Below are 8,259 nucleotides of genomic sequence, written 5' to 3' on the forward strand. Positions count from 1 at the left end.
GAATACACTAAATGACCACTTTTGTCTACCATCCACTGTAAGATAACTGACATGTTAGGGGAAAACATGACAGTTTTTTATGGGGCATTTACTATATAGTTGTCTTTTTGGTTCTCAGGTGATGAAAGCAGGGTGCTTCAAATAAATGCCAACTTCCCACTTTGTATCTAGCTCCTTGGACATTGCCCTTAATAGACATTTGAAAAGATTTTTCCAAAGTTTATTTTGTTTCTAATTCATGCATTTAATCCTTTGCTCTGGTGAGTAGATTGCCACAGAGTTTTTGAAGTTCACTCCCTGGACATAGACAACTATGCCAGCAGTGCCTGCCGTAACATGAATCTCCGTACTATGGAGCAATAGTACGAACTGTTGGATAAATGCAATAATGAGCTGTGAAAGTTTCCACCTAACGATGGGTATTTAATTATATTTGTCCATATCATTTAGAGCTTACAATAACCTGGAAATGCATTTGCTACCTTTAAAAGTCTCCAGATAGGAAATGTCATGGATTATTTACTCTCATTTATTGCACCAACCATGCCAAGCCCTCTCCTGGGTACAGACAATTTAGTGATAACATAGTCACTGCCTTTAAGGAAGTTAGATCTTGGGGGCTGGTAGAAAAGATAAAAAATATAATTATTACAGTAATTTAAAACTATGCTTCATGCATGAACAAGGGACCTGGGAGATAACTCAGTTATGTTTCCTATAAACAATTAGAAAACTGAACCAAGGCTGTGACTTCAAGTCCAAGGTTCTTTTCTTCTTTTGAGTGAACCTTCACCTCCGTCACTTACGATTTTTTTGTTACAACTGATAGAAGCCAATTAAACCAAAATCAACATAATATGACAAATTTAATTTCAAGTTAAGAGAAGAGCTAAGTTATGACAGTGCTTGCATTTCATCATTTGAGATTTTCTGAAGGAGGTCACAGAATGAAATAGGACTGTGAATAAGCACTAATAGGAGGGAAATCTCCTCTTGAAGAAATGCTGACCAACAAATGATTTTTGTTTTTAAAGATTTTAAATGTTATTACGGAGGAAACATGCAAGTCAAACAAACATCACAAACTGAAGTTAACCAGTGAACTTTGACAGTTAGAATAGCCATTCTGAAGCTGTGGAACATCACATTGGATTTTACACTTTCACTGTCAAAATATGCTTTTATCCACCGCTATAAACTCACAAACTCATAAATTGTATATAGTAGTGGATAAATATGACAATTAACAGTCTATGTGATTCCAATTAGCTGTTTTTTCCCCTGTAGTTAACCTTCCAACACACACTCACACACACACACTGGAAAGAGAAAGCATGAAGACTTAACACTGAAGAAAGAATGACATTTACTTAGTAAGTTATTAAAGTGGATAGCTGATGGGGGATGCCCTTCTGTATGCTGTGAATATATGTTTCTCTTATTGATTGATGAATAAAGCTGTTTTGGTCAATGGACAGTAGGATGTAGTCAGTCAGGAAGTATGGGGGGGGGCTACCACATGAGGAAGAGGCTGGGAAGGGAAAAGCAGTAGCCATGAGAGAGACACCATGTAACCGCTGAAGGAGTAATGTGCTGGAGCATTACCGGTAAGCCACAGCCTTGTGGCAATACATAGATTAATAGAAATGGGTTAATAATTCAGAGAGAGGAAGCTAGCCAATAAGAAGCCTGAGCCACTGGCTAAACAGTTTGTAATTAATATAAGCCTTTGTATATTTATTTGGGACTAAACAGCTATGGGATTGGGTGGGACAGAAACTCTATCTTCAGATAGCTGATTCTGAAGACCTTTCGTCTGCTTCATAATTCACATCAGGCACAAAGAAACTAGGCAGGACTTGGTTTTCTAGGTTCTATCTAGGAATAAAATAATGCTTCGGAATAACAGCCTGGCTGCTCTAGGGAGGTCTTTCATAATGCGATCTGAAATAGGATTTCAACTGGAGACTAATATCAGAATATCCATATACAATATCTGACCTTTATGGCACAGAAGCCAGAGCTTCCTTCCCTTGCATATTTTGAGTTCTAGTACCCTTAATCCAGTTCCCACTGTTAATTAAGTACATATGCTCCTTTAGATGTGTGTGCATGTTCTTTTATCGTTATGTAGGAAACCGGAATCAAATTCAGTGTGAGGGTAATTTAAATTCTAGTGATCAATATTCTCCTAGCCTGGCCACCAGCCCTTTCCTGGTCTGTCCTGGATCATTGATACTTTATCAGTGTATAACTCTTTCACTCTGATCTTCTTTTTGGTATTTAATTCCTGACCTGTGGATGTTGAAAAGATTGCCAACTCTTTCCACAATCTCCCCTTAAGTGATGTCTGAAATTTTTGTCATGAATATGGGTTACTAACAAAATTGATAAATATTATGCAATTTCTAAATTAATTACATTTTTATTTTATTGTATATTTGCTCCTACATAATGTAAAAAATAAACAGATATTCTTGTTCAGATATAATTCATTATTGTTTTGTCAAAAGAAGTATATACATCCTAAGGTATTTGGGGTTTACAGTTGAGTTTTGCTTTTTAAATTATAGTTAATCTATGTTTTGGAACTTTAGTGTCATTTAAGTTGCAAACTGCCAAACACATCTACTTTAATTAAAAAGTCATTTGAGTTTTGGTAAATATACAAATCATTCATCTACTGCTGCAGCGATATTTTAGAACATATGAACTACCTGTCAAAACTAGTCCCATATTTCTTATGGCCAACATCATATCTATTACAAACTGTGGAACATTCTGGGACACTTAATTTTTACTCTACACCTTTTCTTGAACACCATGTAACTAGAATCATGCTATATTTGTATTTCGTTCTTTCAGTGAATATAGTGCTGATGACATTCAATATTATTTGTAGTAATAACTTTCCTTTCATAGTTTAAAAGTATTTCACATTTTATCTGTTTATTAGATGAACTGTTTAAATTTTTCTTAATTAGCAATATTATTACTTTAAACATCTGTGTAAAAGTTTAGCATAAAAGATTTTATTTTTTTCTTGTGTGGATATCTATGAGTGGAATTGCTGGTGCATATGGTTAATCTGTGTTTAACATTTGAAGAAACTTAAATATTTGAACGTGAATATGCAATTTGCATTTCTAGCATCTGTTAATAAGAGTTTCTGTTACCATACAATTTATCAATAATTGATATTGCCAGTTTTTGTCAAGTTAGCCATCTTAATTAATGTGTAGTGGAAGTTTATTGTGGATTTTAAATTGCATTTCTTTAATGATTAATGATATTGATATTTCTTCCATATGCCTTTGATCCCCTCGTGTGTGTGTGTGTGTGTGTGTGTGTGTGTGTGTGTGTGTACATGTGTGCATGTGCATATATTGAATGTTCAATTCATTTGTCGGTTTTTATTGAGTGTCTATTTTTATATTCTGGACACAAGTCCTTCTATCAGGTGTTTGTTTTATGAACAGTCTCTACTGAGCTGTGTCTTCTCTTCTGTGTCTTCTCTGTTGGTGAATGTACAGGACATCATATTGTATGCCTGTACCCGCAGCACGTAGGGAGTGGAGGCAGAGAGAATCAGTAATTCAAGGTCACCTTCATAAAATAGGGACTTTGAAGTCAGCCGATTAACTGAAATTCTGTCTCAAAAATAACAAACAAAATAAAAATGGCAAAGCACAACAAAATCAAAATATATACCCCTAATAAAATGCTTAGATTAGCAAAATTTTGATGAAATACAACTTTATTCTCTTAACAAGTTGTATTGAATAACTTGATTTTCATATAGGAAATTCAACTTGCATTATCAGCCAAACCTTCATTTGACCAAAATGCATCATACATTCATATAGTATTGACTGGATTTTAAAAATAATTTGTCAAATATTGTATATATGTCATTTCCTGAGGAATTCTGGCCCTTTGTTCTGTTTTTCCTTGGTATTTGTGTTTTGATATGAAGTTGTTACTGACTCTATGAAAAGATAAAAGAAGTTGACCTGTATTTCTATATTTTGAGACATCTTTATAGATAATTGGCACTGTTTATTCTTCAACATAAAATATTATTATAAAGAGCAGTCACCTTTTTCTTAATCACTGCTTTACTTTCCCGAATTCTGGATTCTGAAATTCTCTCTCTCTGTCTGTCTCTGTCTCTCTCTGTGTCTCTGTCTCTCTCTGTGTCTCTGTCTCTGTCTCTCTCTCTCTCTCTCTCTCTCTCTCTCTCTCTCTGTGTGTGTGTGTGTATGCCATGATACATATGTGGAGGTCAGAGGAAAAGTTATGTGAGCATATTATTTTTTTCTATTATATGGGTCCCAGGGATGGTCTGGGTCATTTGGATTGACAACAAATGATTTTGTTAAATAAACCATGCTTGGAAGATTATTTTGTTGTTTTATATTTTTAAATGATTATAGATGATTACATTTTCCTGGCTGGCCATGAATTTCTGGGCTCAAGGAACCCTCCTATTTCTCTTGTGCCTAGATTTGATATTGTTTCATTCATGAGCTTCATTGAAGTACCTTTAACAAACAGAAATTTTATTCACTTTATATATATATGCATATATATATATAATGACCATTTGATACAGAAATACATTGCAATATAATTGCCACAATAAAATTAATCAACATATCTAGTACCAGACATTATTGTCTTTTCTTTTTGTATTTCTATACAGAAAATGTCTTTTCAGTGATTATATATACACATACACAGTGTAAACTGAGGCAATATTGATTCATACATGCATTTGATTTATCCTCTGAACAATCTTGTCAACTTATTTTGGCAAATGTTGGTGACATAAAATATTTCTCTAGTCTTGCATATGGTAAAAAGTGTAACAAAACAGTATCCAGGCTGGAATATATCTCAGATGTAGGGCATTTTCTGAAACAACAACAACACTAAAAAGTAGTAGTACCTGTAGAAAAGTGTACAAAAAGTGTAATCCATGCTCATAAGATTAGATTGTAACATGAATAAATAAAAGACCCAGAGACTGATATTGGGTTATAGTTGCAATCTGAATATCAGAAAAGCAAAACAACCAGCCACTAACTCTCACCTCTAGTTCAAGCTGAAGGGGCTGGTCCTGTCTCCATGAGCTGTCACCAAGCCTCAGACTGTAACCTTTCCTTGCCATGGCTGGAGAATGAATGCCTCTCTGAGACCTTGCTTCTGTCTTATATACTTAATGTTGGGATTAAAGGTGTGAGCTATGGTTCTCTTTTAGACGGATTCACACTTGGACTGACAGAGATCTGTCCATATCTTAATCCTGAGTCCTAGGAATAAAGGTGTGTTCCACTACCTCCTAGCTTCTGGCTGCTAGGATTAAAGGTGTGTGCCTGGCTTCTATGGCTTGTGGCTGACTTTGCTTTCTGAATCATCAGGAAAGCTTTAATAAATCATAAATAATATATCATGACACAAGATAAGATTTTGTTTGGATTCCAGCAGAGGTTTATTTTCATTGGTGGTCTTGCAATAGATGGGCCATGATGGGTGGATGTCTGTGAGTGAAGTTGAAAAATATGTGAGAAAATCCAAGGAAGAAACAAAGACTCAGAAAACAAATGTGACTGTTGGGTCATGGTCCAAGAAAGGAGTACCCCGCAGAGACTTCTGAGTTCCTGTGAGAAAACTCCAAGAAAGCAAGGTGAGAGTCTTCTGATCTCAGTTTTTTTTTCACAATATATGGAATGATCTTGCATTATGCTCCCAGGTGTACTGGAGACGAATGTGTTTACTTCAGATTGTCCATTATAACTGGGTACTGTTCATTGTTTAGTATCCCTCCATAGAAAATCATGTTATTGCCACATGTGCCTTCCCTGCTATGTGTAGCTCCTTTGTCATGTGCAGCTTGTTCTTGTGATTGTACACTTACTCATTTGATTCTTATTAATCCTTAGAGTATGAATTGTCTGATGCTCTGAATAAAGTTGGCTATTACATGAGTCTTCTTTATTTATTGGCTTCGTTCTTCCAGGTCCCACCACGTCTAGAGCAATAAACAAGTGGTGTGACAAATCACGGCCCTGAGGTTGGCTATGGGATCAGAGGGTGGAGACCCTCACAGGAGGTGATTGAGCATAATGGGCCAGAAACCAGAAAAGACTTTGCCTTATGTTGAGCTTGTGTGTCATTTTTTAAAGAGAGGAGGGGAACAGGTAACAAAATCATAACTATTAGATTGCTTGCAGGTTGTTTGTGATTATAATCCCTGGTTCCCAGAAGATGGAACACTAGGTGAAGAATCGTGACACAGAGTTGGAAAGAATATTCGAAGGGCATTTGAGAATATCTTTTCCCATTCTGTGGGCTGTTGTCTTGTCTTACTGACTGTGTCCTTTGCCTTAGAGAAACTTCTCAGTTTCAGGAGATCCCATTTGTTACTTGTTGATCTCAATGTTTGTGTTACTGGTGTTATGTTCAGAAAGCAGTCTCCTGTACCAATTCATTTGAGGGTACCACCTACCTGCTCTTCTAAGAAGTTCATATCTAACAGAGGGCTGATCATCAAAATATACAATGAACTCAAGAAGGTAGCCACCAAAACACCAAACAATGCAATTACAAAGTGGAATGCAGAACTAAATAGAGAATTCTCAATAGAGGAATTTAAAATGACTGAAAGACACTTGAGAAAGTGCTCAACATACTTAGCCATCAGGAAAATGCAGCTCAAAACCACTCTGAGGTACCATCTCATTCCTATCACAATGTCTAAAATCAATAACACCAATGACAGTCTATGCTGGAGAGCATGTGGAGAAAGAGGAATACTCCTCCATTGCTGGTGGGAGTGCAAACTTGTACAACCACTTTGGAAATCAGTATGGGGGTTCCTCAGGAAAATGGGAATCAGTGTACCTCAAAATCCAGCAGTTCCTCTCTTGTGCATGTACCCAAAGAATGCACATTCATACAAAAAGATATATGTTCAACTAAGTTCATAGCAGCATTATCTGTAATAGCCAGAACCTGGAAGCAACCTAGATGTGCCTCAGCTGAAGAATGGATAGAGAAAATGTGGTACATTTACACAATGGAAATACTACTCAGCAGCAAAAAAACAATGGAATCTTGAAATTCACAGGCAAATGGATGGAATTAGAAGAAACCATCCTGAGTGAGGTAACCCAGTCACAAAAAAAATGGTATGTACTCACTCATATATGAGTTTTAGACATAGAGCAAAGGATTACCAGTCTACAATCCACACTGCCAGAGGAGCTAGGAAACAAGGAGGACCCCAAGAGAAGATTACATAGTCCCTCGAAGAAGGAGAGGGAGACAAGAACCCCTGAAAAAAGTGGGAAAATGGGGCAGGGGTGGAGAGGAAGGAGGTGGGAAGGGAAGAAGGGGAGGGAGAAGGAGAACAAGAGGCCTGAGACAGGAGAGGAATAGAGGAGGACAAAAAAGCAGATGCCTTGCTAGAGGGAGACAGCACAGGTTTGGAGAGAGGTCTGGCACAGGGGAATTGTTAGGGGATCCACAGGGATGACCCCAACTAAGAATCCAAGCAGTGGTGGAGAAAACGCCATTGATGCCCTTCCCCTATAATGAGATTGGTTTCTACCTTGGTTACCTTTCCTAGAGCCTTCATCCAGTAGCTGTTTGAAGCACAAACAGACACCCACAGCTAAGCACTGAACCACTGGATTCCAATTGTGGAGAGGGGGGAGGGATGAACAGAGAAGCCAAGACTACGCTGCAGAAACTCACAGAAACAGTTGACCTGACCTAGTGAGATCATGGAAACCCTAGTCATAAAGCTGGGGAAACAGCATTGGACCGGACCAAACCCTTTGAATGTGGGTGCCAGCTAGGAGGCCAAGACAGTCTATGGGACCTCTAACAGTGGAGCCAGTCTTAACCCTAGAGCACAAATGGACTTGGGAGCCCATTCCTTATGGAGGGATAGTATTGTAGCCCAGAAACAGCAAGGAGGGCCGAGGCCCTCTCCCAAACGATATGACAGATTTTGGAGGTCCCTGGTGGAGGGCCTCACTATGCCTGGGGAGGAGTTGGGAGATGGGTTAGGAGGGTTGGTGGGGAACATGGGAGGATGGGAGGCCAAGGGAAAGGGGGAATGGATATGTAAATATGAGTAGTAATTAAAGAATTTAAATAAAAACTACACATAAAAGCACTTACATAACAAGTAAAAAAAAAAAAAAAAAAAAAGAAAGGGCATTTGCCTCCTCCCTTTCTGGATCCTCC

Source organism: Cricetulus griseus, assembly GCF_003668045.3.
Source record: "Cricetulus griseus strain 17A/GY chromosome 1 unlocalized genomic scaffold, alternate assembly CriGri-PICRH-1.0 chr1_1, whole genome shotgun sequence".
In the NCBI taxonomy this organism is placed as follows: Eukaryota; Metazoa; Chordata; class Mammalia; order Rodentia; family Cricetidae; genus Cricetulus; species Cricetulus griseus.